Here is a 19,991-nt window from a genome sequence, read left to right on the forward strand (position 1 = left end):
CCAAGAACAGATAGAATTGAGTCAATGAGCTCATATATTGCTATGATAGCATATGAAGAAGCAATAAATGTGGTAGTATTTCAACAGAGACTTTTAAAATTATATGCCTCTCCCCTGCTAAACCCATTTTCATTACTGTATCCTGAAAGGACAATCTTAAATTTGGGGGAAATCTGTTACATAAAATTGTCATGGTTTTACGTATAAAGTATTTATTTATTTTAAAGTGCATGTGTGGGAGGTGGAGGATGGTGGGGAAAGGCAGGGGGAGGGAACCCAAGCAGACTCTCTGCTGAAGGCAGGGTCCCATGCAGCATTCAACCCCAGGACTCTGAGATCATGACCTGAGCCAAAATCAAGAAAAAGACAATTAATTGACTGAGCCACCCATTCGCCCCTAAAGTTTTTATTTAAATAGAGATAGCACAAGCTTAAAATCCAACAATAGGGAATAATTAAAATACGGAATATAATACAACTATTTAAAATGATGTGGTTATAATCTGCACTATTCTAGGGTTTTAAAATTCCATATTGGGTGCCTGGATGGGTCAGCTGATTAAGCATCTGCCTCCAGCTCAGGTCATGATTCCTGGGATCAAGGTGCACTTGGGAGCTCTGCTCATGGGGATATCTTCTTCTCCCTCTCCCTCTGCCCCTCCCCCTACTTTTCTTCTCTCCTCTCTCTCTCTCTCTGTGTCTCTCTCTCTCAAATTAAAAAAAAAAAAAAAAAAAAAAAAAGATATTCCATGAACAAGTAACCCAAGCCTCTGATTGTCTTATTAAGTAACAGATAAAAGGGAGATGGGCAGGGAGGTAAATATTAGACACTGGCTGCAGTGCCTTCCTGGGCAAATTTGAACTGATACATTATTTCAAGTCCTAGTTCCAAAGGTGAGATGAGGTTTCTGAATGAGGGCAGGACAGATGTCTGGGTAGCAAACTACAGAATCAATAAATATCCAAAAAGTATTCAGGGAGGAAAGCAGATTTAGACAAATCCTCAATACAATGATCAGAAAAGAGAGGAGAAAGTCATAGCTTAGGGAAAGGGTTAGCAGCAACTAGAGACAAAATAAAATAGATTCCCTGTTGGGCACAAGGTGGAAGGTAGTGCAGAAAATAGGTCAATATGCTTATGAGGAAATGTTTCTTGTTGTATACAGCAAGAGTCAAAAGAAATATGTCTGTGTACTAGGAACAGGCGTCAAGAGAAGCAACAAGGAGAAGGCTCCCTTCCTTCCTCATTTCCTTCGTGTTAAGTTATGCACTACTTACAGCAATGTGCACACACTAATTTAAAAAAAAAAAAAAAGACAAGAAACTGACTGGTCTGCTGCCTCACAGAGCTTAATTATCCTTATAACAGAGATACAGCTATCCAAAACTAGTGCTTCAAGAGAAGGCTTGAGTGAAAGCATTCAAGGGAAATCCACAACACAAGCTGAAGAGAAGGAAAGGAAAATTGGTTAAGCTGGATAACGGTTTGAGGGAAATAAATCACATTACAGAAAGGGAAAAAAAAAATTTCTGCAAGTTTATCCTGACGTTCAGTTTTCAAAAGGATAGAGGATGACACTACCAATTTCGTGGTCTAAGTTTTCTTACATTGTTAATGATCATTTTTGGAAATAAATATCTTGTATGTGATCGAGCCGTAAATACCACGTAGATTAGAATCGTATCTTGCACTATGAATCTGTAGCATAGTATATCCAACTATACTAAAATTTTAAACGTGTTGACAAGGATGACGACTAAGGATTGTGAGAATAGTCTGTACTTTATAGGTATGTTTCATTTAATTCTTATAATATGTTAGGAAATGTTCATTATTAGTCATGTTTACATATGAGGAATAACAAATTGTTATTTTAATTAATTATAATATTACCTTATTTTACTGGTACTTTCACTTTGGGGACTTTTATGTTGATTGCAGTGTCGTGATGATTATATGAGTACATTTTTATTAGTGTCTAAGGAGGGCCCATCTGATAGGAGCAGAAAGAGAGACAATCCACAATGGTGGCAGTCTGAAATTTACATAATAATCCTGTCCAGTTTCTGGGCAGTCCCTCTATAGCAGGATGTCAGTGAGCAAGAAACAAACTTTATGCCATCTGGACAGCAATGCGCACATCAGACATTGGTAGGGACATTCGGGTGAGTTGGGTTATGGGAGCTACATTTCTAGCAGAAAACTTGAGAAGTTTTGTAGAATAACGTATCCAGGGCCTATCTCTATGGATGGTGTCTGGGTCACAGGGTCAAGGAAAGGATTATGGTTAAATGTTGTGGCTCTGTAGGTCAATGATGCCCCCTACACTCACCATGGGTACCCAAGAATCATGGAAGGAACAAGCCAGCCTGATTCCAGGCCTCAGATCCTAGTGATCTGGATCAGTAATTGGATAAAGATAATCATAAGGAAGAAATACATGAGATAATTCATCTGGGAGGAGCCAAGATAAGCAGAGGCTATTGGTGAGCAATCTTATTTGATTGACTATGGGTGACCTGGCACCAAGAGATCACCTATGCTGAGGATGTCAATTAAAACGTTAGGCATCTTAGAGAATAGAAATTTTACCTTAACTTTTTTTCCTCCAAGCATAAAATTATATAACTTATACAGCACTCTAATTTGAGAAACTGTCCTAATTGAAAAAGAAGAGAATGATTAAAGTCCTTTCTGTTTTAAACATTGATGTCTTGTTCAAAAATAAATGCCAATGTCCACTCATTTCACCCCTTATAATTTATAACAACAGCAACTTTGTCAATTGTATTAGAGAGAATTACAACACACCAATCCTGACAAACATAACAGGTATTGACAGACCAAAGGTGTAGGAGCATGACATGAATGTTGTAGCATAAAAAAATTTGCAAAATTGACTGTCACATTGTCATTTATTCAAAAAATGCATGCTATGTAGGTCAGATAGGCTATATTTGGGGGAACTAATCACTTCATATAGTCAATTGATTTAATGGCTGAGAAAGACTTCAATAACTCTTCTTCTAAGAGACAATTTTAGAGATAAAATCTCGCAGCTCATTATAGTACCAGGTACTGGAGGACTGTGGTTTTGGATCACTGGAGATGTTTACAGGCCACTGCTTGGCCATCTTCTTTAATGACAGCACTCCTACCTTCTAATGTCTCAGCAGTGACTGTTTATGACCTGCTTGGATAATATTCTAATTGTTAATGCTCATTACTCCAGGACAACACTGCTGATATTTTCCTTTCTTTCTGGAAGGTCAATCTGGTTGATGGTAAACACATTTTATGGAAAAGAAAAGACATGGCTGAAGCCTAGGAAGACAGGATTTGGTGTTTGAGGAAGATATGAGCATATCTGGTTCTTCTGTATATTGGTTTTATGACCTTAGGCAGGCTGCTCACCTCTCACACTGAAGGCTGGTGATAGTCCCTGTCCTTCCTATGTTAGGGCATCACCTGTGGCCTATCCTCTCTCTGGTCTTTGGCATGTCAGTGTTCCAACTCCATACACACCATGGTCACATACGTATACTATGGTTTTATATATCACATGTCATTTCTTCAGAAACAAATATGGGCGTTTGGGGTTGTTGTAGAAATAGAACTCGGTCCCTTATGATTTGACATTTCTAAGGTTAGAGGCTATAGCTTTCTTTCTCACCCCTTGATCTGAATAATTTGGATGAACACTGCTCCGTCTTATGCAGCTTCTCTTCTCACTTGGCTACACAGCACTGTCTCTCTCTGAGCCCCCACACTCATCAATGCAGATGACAACCACAAAACTCCAAATCCCAAGCCACCCTTTCCACCCTCCTTCCAATACCTCAGAAAGAGGTGGATTTGGTAATCCTAACAGTTAAGACTATGGTTGCTAAGGCATTTTGTGGACAAAAGGCCAGGACACCGTACAGAGATGAGGGAGATAATCATCAGTTTGACAATTACTGAAAGCCTCATATGTAAAGAGGTGTGTGTGTGTGTGTGTGTGTGTGTGTGTGTGTCTTACAAATTTAAAATGGATTTAGCAATTAAAGAAAATTATTTGGAAGATGCAAGCCATGGCTCTTCCCTTGATGCAGGCAGAAAGATAAGAGAAAAAGGAAATGACAGATACTGTTTCAGGGAATGGAAGGTACAGAGGAGAACACAGCTGGTCCCGGGCCCTCAGCTATATAGTGTTGCAGCAGGAAGCAAAAGTGACTGTTCCAGGCCCTTGGCACAGGATCTTGCCCCTTTGTGAGAGGGCAGCATGTATCTTTAAGATGCTGCTGGAATGAAAACCACCACTTACACAACTGGTTTCTCATCTGAACTGTATATTCAACCACATGCTCGTCCAGATTATTTCCTGCTCTTATCTCTGAAGTCAGATCAAAGTATACATTCCTGGGCCTACTTCTTCCCTATCATTGCTCTAGTTACATCTCATAGTCCCAGAATAGTTATTATAGCACACAGATGACTAAAATACATCAACAATTAACCCCAAAATGCTACAGAATATGTGACTTAAGACGCTATAATTTCAAGCGACAGAGACAGGACTCAAAAGAAAACAATTCAGTAAAGCAACTGGATACATTCACAATGGGAAGTCCAAGTCATTCATTAACACAAGGATAATTCCAGCTTCTTTCTCTGTTTTTGATGTGCTTCCTTGAGTATCAACTTTCTCCTAGGCCTGATTCCTAGCATCATAACAGGGTGACCAAACAACCTGGCTGGTGGGGAAAGACTCAGTTTGTACATTTTACACAGGATAATCATTAACAGTTCTCCTGTTGTCTCAGAAGTGCCTAGATTTGACAGATGATAAATTATAAGGTCACCCAAATCATATTTTTGCTGCTAGTTGCAAATAGGGACACAACACTCCTCATATCCAGTGGAAGAAGGACAGATACTCTTCCAGAAACGTGAGAACTGGTCCATAAGTCTCCAAAACCTCTCTCCTCTCAAATTGTAAAGAAAAGATGCCATTTTTATTACAACAAGGAGACCCATCCTGGAACTGGGATCAGATCCCAAGTCACATGAACTATAGTGAAGAGGGATGGATATGTAGCTAGCATTTGAGTTCTGTTCGGAAAGAGAAATAAGAAATGCAGAATGAAGCCATCCTATTCCAGGTCCTTTGTAATGAATCCATTTCTTACTGTCAAAAATCTTAATGAAGCCACTTGCTGCAATGGTAGTGAGGCTAGATAAACCACAACCAGACTATGAGAGACTTCATGCATGGTAATGACAGTAACGTATCGCTCTTAGTGTTTCTGTGTGCAGCTCAGGGCTGTAAAGGACTAGCTGCTTGACATGTGTTTGCCGATTGACTACAGGATGGTCCAACTCACAAGTCCTTCCACTCAGTGTTTGCTCATCTTATTCCAAGCACATAACAAAGTTAATGTGAAAACTTTGAATGAAAAAATAGATGCCCTCATGCAAGCCACAGTGGAGTCTCTGTTCTATCAACATAATCAAAGCTTTACTCTTCTGCATGGGCTGTGAGCATTCCCCTAGTGAAAATGTCATTCCCACCCAACTGTATCTCTGAATTATGTTCCATTCTCTTTTCTCTAACCTGGTGTTTGATTTCAATCATCCGTAGCAATACCTTTTTTAAAAATAGCATTTACCCCTTTACGTTGTGGTTATGTTAAATGTATGTAACATTTAATTATTCAGTATGTATTATTGACCACCCCCTGTGTTTTGGTAATAATTTAGGCACAAGATAAACAATATTAATAGCAGGCAAAGTCCTTATTTTCATGGCATTCATATTCTTCCAAAAGATAGTCATTGAGCTAATGAATATATAATACATGAGAAGGTGATACATGTTCTGAGGAAGGGTAAAAAGGTAAGCAGGACTGGGAGTGCCGAGGAGGGTTAGGGAGGAGGGTGGTTCCAAAAACATATCCATAGGAAGTGATGGACCAAGCTATACAGGTGTCTATGGAGCATTTGGAGGTCCTAAGGTCCAGAGGCATGATTTACCCATCTGTGTGTCCCCAGCCTAGCACAGTGCCTGCAAGGAACAATTCAATAAATGCTTGCTGAATGCATCCAGCTCTTATAAGTATTCTTTATAGCATAATATTTGATATTCTGATCCCAATGATTGGATTGATTTTAGTTCCACTAGGACAAGGAGAGAACAAAAAATTCTAATCTCTCTTCATATCATATACATGACATACATTCTGGGCTTAACCTGAACTTCATTAATAGAAACACAGTCATAGAGGGCACATCATTAGCCAATGGTTTTTCTCTGATGATTAATTCAAAGAACCTCTAAATACATACGACCCTATTTTAATTCTTATGCTGTTTGCCTCTGTGCTTTAGGGCATGAAGGAAACAGCTACTAATGTGATCGTATTACACTGCCTCCAGGAATCAGCAGTCATATGATGTGCCCATTACAGAGTAAGTAATAAATATTGTTGCCATTTTGTAGTGGCTACATAAATCTGCCTAGATAATATTTTTCTAAGATGTTCTCAGATTCTCTATATCAAGTCTGTAGAAATCCACCTGCCCTGAAATTGCCCTTTATTGGATGAACAGGCAATCTGAACTATTATGCAAATGTGACCTTCTGGAAAGTGGAGGAGCAAAAGAAAAAAAAAAAAAAGATACCATCAGCTGTCCGAGACTATTTTGCATACACTTCTTTTTTGAATAAAGAAGCAAATCTGAGCTATGGAGCTCAAGTATAATAATCAAAATCATCATTTACATTGTGTGGGGTAGTATTTGCATATGATATATCTTTCTATCATTTCATTTTCAATCTTTTTGTATGCTTATATTTTAGATGTCTTTTCTAACAACAACAACAACAAAAATCGTGTAATTGAATTCCATTTCTGTGGTTGTTGTTCATGTGCTATCTAACTTGGCAATCATTGTAGTTTTGAATGGAGTATTTAATCCTCTGAGACTTAAAATGATTATGGGCACATTTCAATTTCGATTTGTCAACTTCTTCTGTACTTCCTACTTGTCTTACATATTCTCTCATTCTCTCTTCTCTTCTTTGTATTCATGTTTTCATTATCACCTCACTTCTCCTTCTGGTCATGTTTAACTTACATGCTGTATTGTGAACATTTTCCCATTCTTTAAGAAATTAAAACATGCATAGCTAATTTGGTTCAATTAGACCCAAACCATGCTATCTTCAGAACACTTTTTCATTCTGCTCCCTCAGACTTCCATTAATAAGGTTGTCATTTAACTCTGTTCTATTTATTTTAATCTCATAAACATCATCATTCCATGCCATAATATTTTGTCCTAGATAGTCTATGGACATCTCTTGTAAGCCCTACCCCTTTCTCTGCCTCCCTTATCTGCACTGAAGGTAGAAACCTTAAACCACCTTCTTCAGGGCTCATGCATCAGCAAGAACTCAGTTTTAACTCCATCACTGGGAAACATTCACATAGTTTTGCAAGGCATACAGGAGACAGACACCATCATTGTGCTCCAGGGTAACGCGCCTGGTGTTTGGGAGGACAGGTATGTGGTTTTTGGCAGAAGGAAGACATGAGGCTGTGGAAGTGGTTTTCAGGCAACTTCCTACAAACCACTCCTTAGTGAGTGTTATGTCACCAAGGGAACTGGTAGTGGTGTCTTAAAACTTTTGCTAGTTATGACTCCTAATCTCTGAAAAGCAGCTTCTCCCATGTTCACTAATCCACCTCTCAGAGTTTTCATAAACCTCTGTTTCTTTTGATTTAAATCATTTTCTTTTTGAAACACTTCGAGTGCTTTCTTTTTCCCCATATACCTTGACTCCTAGAGTATTTAGCACAGAAATCTGTTGTATGAAACATCCCTTCAAATAGGGGAGTATGTGGTAAACTGTTGGACTGGGTTAAATCTGAAACAGTAAACTCGCCACAGTGAGTAACTTAGTACTGTATCCATGAGTTAGAGTAAGTTACAGTGTCGCCTTTATTCACCCAAGATGAAATATCAAGAATTTAGGACACCAGGCTACTGTTGAAATACAACCATATGAAAAAATAAAATAAAATAAGAGCTACAAACTCTACCGACAAAATTCTTTTTTCTTTTTTCTTTTTATTTTAAGATTTATTTACTTATTTGAAAGAGAGAGAGCACCAGGGAGGGGCTAACAGAGAGAAAGAGAGAGAGAGAGATTCCCAACCAGACTCCATGCAGAGCACAGAGCCTGACGCAGGTCTCAACATGGGGCTCTATCTTAACTCTGAGATCAGGACCTGAGCGGAAACCAAGAGTTGGACGATTAACAGACTTAGCCACCCAGGTGCAGGTACAGGTAGAATTCTAACCCAGATTGCACTGAAGAGCTTTCAGAAAGTAAACAAAGAATTCAGGGCTTCCACACCTTTCCTTAAGGCCGTGTCAGAGACCCGGAGGGCTTCCACGACCGTGCTGATGGAACCTCCTGATAGTGTTGGTATTTCCTAGAGTTGGATCCTGAGACACTGCATGTTTCCTGAGACAGATTGTGAACAATGATACCGATTATCAGTACGAGGAGTACGAGGAGTTCCTTTGTGTGTGATCTCAAGAAATATAAGCAGGGGAATGAAAGCTGAGACCGGAAAGGCAGCACAATCAGGACACAGTGTGTACCCACACGAGGTATTGCTGTGAGTACCTGCAAATTCATCTTGCCAGGAAAATCTGGGAGTTAGTGTAGATCAGGCAACAGGGTTCTCCTTCCCACTTTCAATGGGAAGCATGTTCATAGATGAACCGCAGTCAGCCCCTGGTGGGCAATCACTGGAGCTTGAGAGGATTTCCTTCTCCGTATTTGTTCCCCACCAGAGTGGATTCCCACCACCAGATTACGTGCTGGCAAAAGATACAGCTGCCGTTACCTAGAAGACTGCTAATGAACACCCTAATGTTGCAACTCAAGAGAATTTGAGAGGACTTCCTCTGTGTCTACCACATACAGAGTCTGCAATTAAAATGAAGGTCTGTTTTGTGGACTTGAGGACATTTATTGGAGATTAAAAAAAAAAAAAAAAAAAAGGTTGACCTTAAAAATTCTGAATGTGTTTTATACAGATTACAATGAATGCCTACCCCACTGCTGCAAAAATCATTGAGACTCCCAGTCCAGCCCCTCTTCTTCTTACTTGAGAACTTTTTAAAGTCTTTGAAGCACCTGGTAAAGGATTGATAATTATTCTCTTTAAGGAACACCTATATCTTCTTGGCACTCCAAACCAATAATCAGAGTTACAGGCTACAAACTCTCCGTGGCATGGGGACATTGTTCTTCAGGTTTTGTCCACATATTTACAACATCCTTTGTTTTTCATTTCTTCTTGCAAATTCAACATCCCATCTGAAATGTCCTCCCAAAAAATATCATTTAGAATTCCCTTTGGTCTAAGTCTACTATAAAAGACAAGGGGAAAAAAAAAATCAATGAGGTTTTAATTGAAAATATCTTTATTCTGCTTTCATTTTAAAAAGGTATTTTTTGTATGTGTAATTCTTTTTTATTGAAAATAACACTGGACTACTAATATTGCTTTTGGGAAGTTAACTGACATTCTACTTGCCCAACGGAGTATGCACAGTTTTTCCCTCTTCCTCTCTTCAGCTTTTTAAAACTTTATTTCTGTTGTTTTGTGTTTTACAGTTTCTCAGTGAGGTTCTTACTGTGAAGAGTTATTTATTTGCATATATATTTACTTCCATATTCTTTCCTCTTACAGATTCTTTATGTTCTTTTAAAATCATGTCTACAGCTAGTTCTGAAAAAATATAAGCCACTGTCACTCCATTACCTGCCCCCTTCCCTGTTTTGGATCCTTCATTTCGACAGATCCCCCTGTGAACGATCTGGGAAGGAAAAGAAGCATTCCTACAATTAGGGGACATATAAATTGCTAGTTTTTATATCGCCCAAAGATTGAAAGATCACGATACATCACAGATAAACATATTCTGTGACTGAGTGGCTGGTGTGGTGGAGCTGAGCGGAGTTGGGTGGTCAGCAGGCCACACTTTTGGTTAATGCTGTGATAGATGCAAAAGTGTGACTCACGCATTTCCCAGACGGAACTATCTTAAACACTCTGCTTTGTCTTTGCCTATGGGAAGTTTTATACTGGATATCGACTTGCAAGCGAGATAATCCCAGGACTGAGAATCACGTCGAATCATTTCCAGTGCCAAGATTTGAATAAATGGAAAAATAATGATCCTTGGCTCCAGACAGCGATTTTGTGTTTTAATGACTACATACAAAATGTTCCGATGCTGAAGCTCATACAGTTGTATATTTGCTAAAATAAAACATGCAGCACTGGGACTCCAGTACAAATTATGGCCACTTTAGCAAAGTCTGCAGGCAGAGGAGAGAATAGTAGAAGCATGATATCCTTTCTTTTGTAATCCATGCAAAATAAATCACAGCAAAGAGGAAAGTAACATACTGTTTACATCAAAATTTAAGGAAACGGGAGGTTCACGTTAAGTAAATTTCTTAAATAAATGAAGCATGTCTTTTTGGTTCTGTTTTAGAAACAGTGCTTTGAAAGAAATCCTTTCAAGTGATGGTGGCTGCTGGCCCTCCTCCACATCAACCTGAATATACTCATCATAATATGAATGCTCTTTAATCACACAAGGGGCATTTTTGCATCTAAGGCATTTTCCTCCATGCTGCAAACATTTGCTTCTGAGGACCCTTCTTTCTCTCGTCCTTTGCAGAGTCTGCTTCACCAGCCAGTCTTTGCCCCCCAAACCCTCATATTACCACTACTTCCAAGGGCATTTGTTTATAGTTTGATATAAAATGGAAAGTGTTATATATATTCGGTAATGTTTATAGCAAAAATAATGATATTGAAAGTCCCTGTTAATATTTGCCTGTTGTTTTGTTTTAATTTCCAATTGTCCACATATGATGAGATTAGATTAAGGAAGGACCAGTGCCTTTGGAAATGTCAATACCCCAACTTTTCGGCGAATGCTACCATCCCTGACACATTCCCGGTGTCCAGCCATGTTCCATTTCTTGCCATTTCATTATGGGTCCCACCATTTCCTTAATTCCCTGCATTTCCATATGCCACTCACTATTCACTCCCAGATCACGGAAAGTATATTGCTTCCTTGACAGCTTCCCACAGCATCCTGATTATACTGTTTTTCGCACCATCCTCGGCGAATTGTGGTAAATTAAACACGCATCTGCCTCCATCCCAAAGATTGGGCCCTCTTGAGAACAGGAATGTGGTCCATTTACATTTCTGTTCTAAAGACCCCACACAGCACAAGTGGTTGCTACAGCAATTCTTGCTGAAATGAATCACAGAGGAAGAGCTTTTTGTCTGAACTCTGTTGCCACTTAATTGTCAGCGCCATCTAGACTGACACAGACGATTTCGTTTTCATCCCCTGCTCACTCATTAATTCAACAACAACGCACCCAGCCCTTGTTATGTCAGCACCACCCCCACCTCCACTGACAGCGTCAGTAGACAGGGGGGCCTGGGGAGGAAACAGGGAGCGGGGTGGGTAATAAGGCAATGCTGGGGACCCTCCGCCCTCAGAAGTCAAGAGAAGGAATAAAGGAATCTTCCAGTTTTCTCTCGTGCTTTATTTAAAGATCGTCTGAAAAGGCAAACGGAAGATGCTGTGCCCGCATCCAGTGTCTCACATACGTGAGCTTTTCTTTTCTCCCACTTGAGGCAGGCCTCCTGATGGCTTTCGGGCGTGGGGAAGGGGGCCGAAGCGCTTTTGCCTTCGTGGGCCCCTTCCCCCACAGAAAAAATAAAAATTACATTTTATGGCTGCATGGATATGAAGTTTAATATTATCCAGGCTGGATTTCATTCATTGTATTCTTCTGATTTTCAAAGCTACCAAAACATGTTCATGGACCCTCAAGGCACCGTGGGCCACAGGCTGCTGTACCTGAAGCCAGGGACAGCAGACGTCCGGGCTTCGCTCTGTCCTGCGTCCTCCCCGCGGAGGTGCCCTTCCTTATTGTTCAGATCTCGGGGTCAGTTCAAATACTCCAGTGGTCCTTTCTGGACCTCGGCAAGCGGCCCTCCACCCACTTCCCAAATGAAACAAAACTCTTGGGGCCATCACTCTCCCTTAGCAACTGCACACCCTGCTTGCGCAGTAATTTTAAATTCCTTCTCTACTTAAATAATTATTTAATCAAAGTCCACTTCCTCCAGTAGACTGACAGCTCTTCTGGAAGACAGGAGGCTCCCCCGCTGCATTCTCAGATGGAATCAGATGTTAACTTGTGGACTTTTTTTTCCATCATGTGAAACAATTTGCTGTGCCTTTAAGAAGACCCCTTTAAGTTGTTCTAAAAATAGGACAAGGGCCAAATGCCATAGTTTGAAGAAAAAAAGTGTCCCCAGGCTCTGATAAAAGCACATTTTGAATCACTGTCTTGCCACTGCCTTGTTATGCAAATACAAGCCAGTCCCTTCCTGTGTCTAAGATTTACTTTGCTTCTGTTTTCATTTATAAAATGGAGATCAGAGTTGTACAAAGCTACTGTAAGAATCATATAAGTATATAAATAGAAAAAAAAAAATCTCTGGACAATGTTTCCAGATATCTGAAAGACGGGAGAGAAATCGCTACAAACCTTCTGTTCTGGGAATGCACGGGGGCTGATGGCACCATGCCCTTGAGTCCACATGGCTCTTTTTACAGTGATGAGTGAAATTGCATGGTACAGCTCTACAGAGCTGTGACAGCAGTCACCGTTGCTATTATCATAACTTGTATATGTATTATGAATTAGAGAATCTGTATAATGTTTCCTCTCTGTTTTACAGTCCTCTTTATTGGTGTGCCCATTTGACTTTTTCTGCTCTTAGAGATTGATGGTACCTTCCTTGTGCTCAGGTCCCCATGCTCCTGGAAAGACTACAAGGAGAGCCGTGTGGGTTGTCGGTTGCCTGTTCAATTACTAAGCAGTGCGTGAAGAGCAGGTACCCCAAGCACCCCGAGCAGGATGCCATCAGAAAGAAGAAATAAATGAGTTGGAAAACCATAATAAATCTTGAAAACAATCTTTTGGAATGGATCTGATCTGACATCTGAGCAGAGAAGGGAGTACTATTGGGGAATGAACAAACGGGAGCATAGCTGACAATTCAAGGGAAGGAAAATTAGATGCTGCATTGTGAAAGGTTTGGAGAATTGGTTATCAGGTCTCTGCATCTTGACAAAGATGAATGCATTAAATAGATCATAGGAAGAATGTTTGCTAAGAGCAAGAATAATCTATCTACAGTGAAGACTAAAAAAAATAAATACCTAAAGGGAAAAAAAAAAAAGGTTTTGCCTATAGGATTAGTTTCTCCTTTTAGAAAGAAAGAGGCAAACAACTTGCTTTTTAAAAGGAAAAGAAAATGTAACTAAAGAATAATTATGTTTCTGACCACAGGGCATGGGACAGATTAAACTGTTTTGCTGAGGCAAGTATTTCAAATGCTAGTGTTTCTATTGTCCGGAAAAATTGAAGAAGTGTCAGGTAGCCTCAAGCACCAGTCAACCCAAATCTAAAATGACCCCATGTTTATGTGGAGCCTTTCAGAACTTTTAACCCATAGAACAAGGCATTGCACTTTATCTGCAGCTGCTGGGAGACCTTTCTTGAACATCCTGCTCACTCCATCAACTCTTCGAGTGATCAAAAAGGCTATAGGAACACTATCCCTGATTCGTTCATGGATTCATCTGACTGGGGATACAGACATTGGGTTAGATGGGTGGAAGGCCAACATTAACAAGGAAAACAGAGACTCTGTCTTTTCGGAGTTTCTACCCCAGTTCGGAGGGGCATCCAGTTTCTAAGGAAGCTGACAATTAAGAAGAGGTGAAGGGTGAAAAAATGGAACAGCACGAAGACTTTGAGTGGGTGTCTGGTACCTTTGACTGGGTTGGTCGAGGAAGGTCCCTGAGGGGGTGGCGTTCAGGGGCGATCTGAGTAATGTGAAGGAAAATGGCATGGAAATCTTCGGGGGGGAGGGGGGCAGATGAAAGGGGAAGAGAATAAAATGGGAAGAAGGAAAAACAAGTGTAAAGAATAAAAAGAGAAACTTTTGGAACAAGGAGAGCCAAGCAAAGCAAGGAGGGTCAGGCAGCGAGGCTGGGGACAGGTAAGATCCTGTAGGGTTCAGGACAGTTAAGGAATTTAACATTTTTTCTGGGCACTCCCACTCTGAAAACTGACCTACTTTCCCTTTGCATCATACTGCTTCTTAATGACCCGGGCAGGGGGGTCACTTCTGTTTTACAATGAGCAGGTTATGAGTATAAATGAATACACCACAGTAAAGGGATAATATTACTTCTCAGCCTGTATGGAGTTTGACATGCCTAAATCTTTCACATGCCTAACTTCATTAAATCCTTTTAACAGGCATGAAGAGGAACTACCCAGTGTCAAGAAAGTCCTTTTGTCCCTCTCAAACTAGTAAGTTTCTTTGGCAAAGATTTGCACATTCTTTCCTGACATCGTTAGCAATCTAAACCATTGTCCCCTCTCCCCCACCCTGGCCTCCCGTAATGATTTTGTAGAACATGCATGACAATCATTGAGCATCGAGTGCACCTCCTACTAGACTTCCAACTCAACACCGTGACTTTATGTTTTTATCTTTAGTGACTCTGTGCTATCACCATGAACAGACAACAAAGGAAGGTCTTTACGAAAGTCAGAATGTGTGTATGCTTTTCAATTGCAGTTTCTGTTAGACCATCTCTAACCTTAGTTTTGTCTAACACTTCCCAAGTGCCCTTCTCCTTTAGGTCCTGAAGCACCCGCTGTTAAGACACTAATGTTTGTTAAGGTGTTAATAGTTTCTAATGACTTCACATAAAAGCCCATACAGCTAACACTTTGAATGTTAAGTAGCAGCCTCCTGAAGAGAGATTGCCTTAACCCAAGGTGGTCTAGATTCCAGACTCTGGGGAAGTAAGTGTGCACACTTCTCCTGTGATCACTTGCCTAATTTCCCCTTGACTCAGAAAGATCTTGGCTTCATCCAGTCCCATGTTTATAGAGATGATACAGAGAACCAGGCAGTGGGTTAGACGCTAGGGTTAGGGGTGAATGGGAAAAACACAACCATCCTTCCTAAACAATGTCACGTAAACACACAATTACAAAAGTGCCTCCTATGAGAGCAGTAAGCAGGAGGTCTCCTATGGCACACAGAGGTGTGGGTCTTTCCGTTGTAAAAGACTCAGGAAGACTTACCAGAGAACGTTTTCAATCAGATCTTGCCAAACAGTTGTCATGTTGTAGGTAATCCATAAATGTCCAGAGAAGTTTTGCTTGAAGCAGCATCTAAAGGGAGTCCTAAAAGATAAAAATTATTAGATGTGAGTATGTGTCAATGAGTGTGTATTAATATTTGGAGTAGACGGCTAGTGATTTAAAATTAGTTGGCTTAAATTGATTCAAACCCCCACAGCACTGGCTCTCCTAATATGGTCAATGTGTTTAATTCCCCTGACTTGTAGTGCCATCCACTGGAAAAATGCCAGTCGGAAATAGCAGTTGTTTATCGGTTAGTTATGAGAGTTAAGTGAGATAATGCACATAAAACACTTAGAACAATGTGTGGACAATGGGCATCCTTAAGTCTTGATCACTGTTGCTGTTGATCTGTTACTGTTAGGAAGCTAAAGCAGAGTAAGTGTTAAAGGTGATAAATTCTATGGGCAGGAATTCAAAGTTGTTACACTTGTACATGGGGGAAATGAAGCCACAAGGCTGACATTACCTGGCCAATAATCATAGCGGAGATTAGAGTCGGGGGATAGGTGTCTATTGACTCTCCCTCTAGTGGTCTCTGTTCCCACAAAATCATCACTCTCCTTCACAACCAGCTAGCCACATTTCTATTCATCCAAAATACATCACTCAAAATGTGAGAGATTTGCCAATGACTGACCTCTACATCACCTAGATTACCAACCAAGTATCAGAGGTCACAGCATTTAATGGGCAGCTCATGTAGAAATTGGCCTGGGGAGAGGAGAGGGATAAAATCCGTGGCATATTAGATAAGCAGTTTTACTTCAACCTCTATGACTCATCACCCATGCTGTGTGCTCACATCATATGAGTGAAGGAGAGCTAAGATATAAATAGAAATGCACCACTGAGAGATGATACATTCCGAAAAGGAGGAAGCTAGTTTTGACAGTTTTGATCTAAGAGATAAAGATAAATGGATAGGGAGAGAGATCCTATTGTTTCTTGTTGCTTTACAGTAAGGAGCCACCTAGAAAATACCTGATGCAGAGTAACTGAAAGGGTCCAGTCCTACCAGTCTCTAAATCATTTGCTGGAAAGGCCAAGAAGACCAAAAGACCAAAACCAGCACACTTTTGGAAGATGAAATGTGCCTGGCAATACACTGGAGAGAAAGAGACCATACTGAGAACATGGGCATTGCCACAAAGAGGAGATCTTTGGGAGATTGAAACAAAGGAGGTGATGACAGTACTTACAACTTAGAAAGATCATTCAGGCTCCAAGATGGAGGATGCACTAGAGGGTAGGACCAGAGATGGGATCTCACATAGGCATCACTGCAGCTACCCAGATGAGAGACTATGGGTCCCAAACAAGGGAGCTGTGCTTGGCATAGAGAGAAAATAAGTAGCAGGTACAAAAAATAATGGGTACATGGTTGAATTGGGAGGAGTAGAAAAACAAATTCAATGGTGGAAAAGGGTTGTGTTGGATTAAATTTTTGCAATGAAAAGACTGGAGAAGATAGGATTTTAGGAATAAAATTATAGCAGTGGTATACTGGTAACTGGCTTTCCAGGGCGGGGGGAAAAAACTACATATATATAGATATATAGATATCTATATATATATCTTAAATGAAACAGATATAAAGAATGTGCTGCCTTCTGGGTATTTAAAGATACAAATGTAGGGATCTGAAGGGACATGTGCACCCAAATGTTTATAGCAGCAATGTCCACAATAGACAATCTATGGAAAGAGCTTAAATGTCCATCAACAAATAAATGGGTAAAGATGATGTCACACACACACACACACACACACACACACACACACTGGAATACTATGCAGCCATCAAAAGAAATGAAATCTTGCCATTTGCAACAAGTTGGATGGTGCTAGAGGGTATTATGCTGAGGGAAATAAGTCAATCAGAGAAAGACAGTGTCATATGATCTCTCTGATATGAAGAATTTGAAAGGCAGGGTGGGGAGTTTTTGGGGGTAGGGAAGGAAAAAAATGAAACAAGATGGGATTAGGAGGGAGACAAACCATAAGAGATTCTTAATCTCACAAAACAAACTGAGGGTTGCTGGGGGGAGGGGAGGTAGGAATAGGGTGGTTGGGTTATGGACTTTGGAGAGGGTATGGGCTGCGGTGAGTGCTGTGAATTGTGTAAGCCTGATGATTCATAGACATGTACCCCTGGGATAAATAATACATTATATGTTAATAAAAATAATTAAAAAAAATAATGTGCTGCACAGAATTTAAAATAATAAAATATATAGTAATATATATTATAAATTACATACACCAAAAACTTGAGCATGACTGACTATTTCTTCCAAATTCCACCATAAAGTTTTTCTAAGTTTATTGCCAATAATAGTGTCACAAAACCAAGGTTGTGAATAAATGATTGTTTACTAACTATGTAAGCAAATACTTTGCTCACATTATTGACAAAATAATGTATTTCCAACATGAATGCTGGTTAATGTTTTTAATCTATATTACAGGTCAAAGGAAACTGAAAAACAAAGGTATATATCACAATTTCACTTGCTGATCAGTTAGTGATGTCAGCAACATCTTTGTTTAATTAAGAATTGTCTAAATCAAGTGAATACTTCCTCAGAATTGTGTGCCATTTACAATGTAATAGTTATAAACATGACAAACTTTATTTAATACATATTATGCATGTTTTACCCAGCACTTAAATGCAGAGGATCATCAGCTCTATAAACCAAGCTCTGATCTATAGCATTTTCCAGTTTCTATGATATAAATATTTCCTCTGTGGCCTATTTCAAGCTACCAATATGATATTCCTGAATAGGGATTTGGTAAGCGGTCACCATAGTCACCATCATACAATATTTCCACCATACAGATACTCAGTGGTGTAGAAAATATTGAAAAGCAGTAAAATACTTAGGAAGCAATTAGTTCCTAGGCTGATCTCTGTTTTTAACATAACATACTAAAATTTATTTGAGTGTGTCTATATAATTTAAATTTTTTTAGATTTTATTTAAATTCTAATTAGTTAACATAGAGTGTATTATTAGTTTCAGAGGTAGAATTTAGTGATTCATCAGTTGCATAGAACACCTAGTGCTCATTTCATCATGTGCCCTCTTTAATGTCCTTCACCCAGTTATCCCATCCAACACCAATTGCTCCTCCAGTAACCCTTTTTGTTACCTATGGTTAAGAGTTACTTACGGTTTGCCTCCCATGTTTTTTTTTTTTTTTTTTTTTTAAGATTTTATTTATTTATTTGACAGAGAGAGATAGCAAGTAGGCAGAGAGGCAAGGCAGGCAGAGAGAGAGAGAGAGAGGGAAGCAGGCTCCCCCCCGAGCAGAGAGCCCGAAGCGGGACTTGATCCCAGGACCCTGAGATCATGACCCGAGCCAAAGGCAGCAGCTTAACCCACTGAGCCACCCAGGTGCCCCTCCCATGTTGTTTTTATCTAATTTTATTTTCCATTCCCTTCCCCTGTGCTTATATGTTTTATTTCTTAAATTCCACATATGAGTGAAGTCATATGGCACTTGTCTTACTCTCACTGACTTAATTCACTTAACGTAATATATTGTAGTTCTATCCATGTCACTGTAAATGGCAAGATTTCATTCTTTTTGGTGGCTGAGTAATATTCCATTATATATAAATACCACATCTTTTTTCTCCATTCATCTGTAGATAGATATATGAGCGCTTTCCATGTATTGGCTATTGTGGATAGTGCTCCTCTAAACACTGGGTGCATGTGCACCTTCACCACAGAAATACAATTATAAGAGAATATTATGAGCAAGCATATGCCAACAAATTAGGCAATCCAGAAGAAATGGATGCATTCCTGGAAATTTATAAACTTTCAAAACTGAAACAGGAAGAAATAGAAAATCTGAACAGACCCATAACCAGCAAAGAAATTGAGTCAGTAACTGAAAATCTCCCAGTAAACAAGAGTCCACAGCTTGATGACTGGTTTCCCAAGGGGATTCTACTAAACATCTAAAGAAGAACTAATACAGATTTTCCTGAAACTCTTCCAGAAAATAGAAATGGACAGAAAACTTCTAAACTTGATCCCTCAGGCCAGCATTACCTTGATCCTAAAACCAGACTAAGACCCCTAAAAAAGAGAATTATAGACCAAGATCCCTGATGAACATGGATGCGAAAATTCTCCACAAGATACTAGCCATTTGAATCCAGCAGTACATGAAAAGTATGAACTATGACCAAGTGGGATTTATTTCCGGGCTGTACTTGTGGTTCAATATCTGTAAATAAATCAACATGATACACAACATTAAGAGGAGAAAGAATAAGAACCATATCATCCTCTCAAAAGATGCTGAAAAAGCATTTGACAAGACATAATTTAATTTTTAATAATATCTATGTTTAACAACCACTTTGCAAAATTCCAGAAAATTTAACAAATGACATTCATGAGCCAATAAGATGATTCCAGCACAGCACTCCATGAAAGAAAGCTCAATGCTGAACAATCATGGGATAGCATGGAATCATCAGGTAAATTCAGATTTGAAGCAGTATTACAAATGCTAGTTTTCTACCAGTGAATGTGTGTGTTTATGTAAGTGACTGCTGGGAGCAGGGTAAATTCTTCAGACCTAAATTAGTCTTATGCTTCTCTCTGGCTATTT

The sequence above is a fragment of the Neovison vison genome, chromosome 4, assembly GCF_020171115.1.
Source record: "Neovison vison isolate M4711 chromosome 4, ASM_NN_V1, whole genome shotgun sequence".
Classification (NCBI taxonomy): Eukaryota; Metazoa; Chordata; class Mammalia; order Carnivora; family Mustelidae; genus Neogale; species Neogale vison.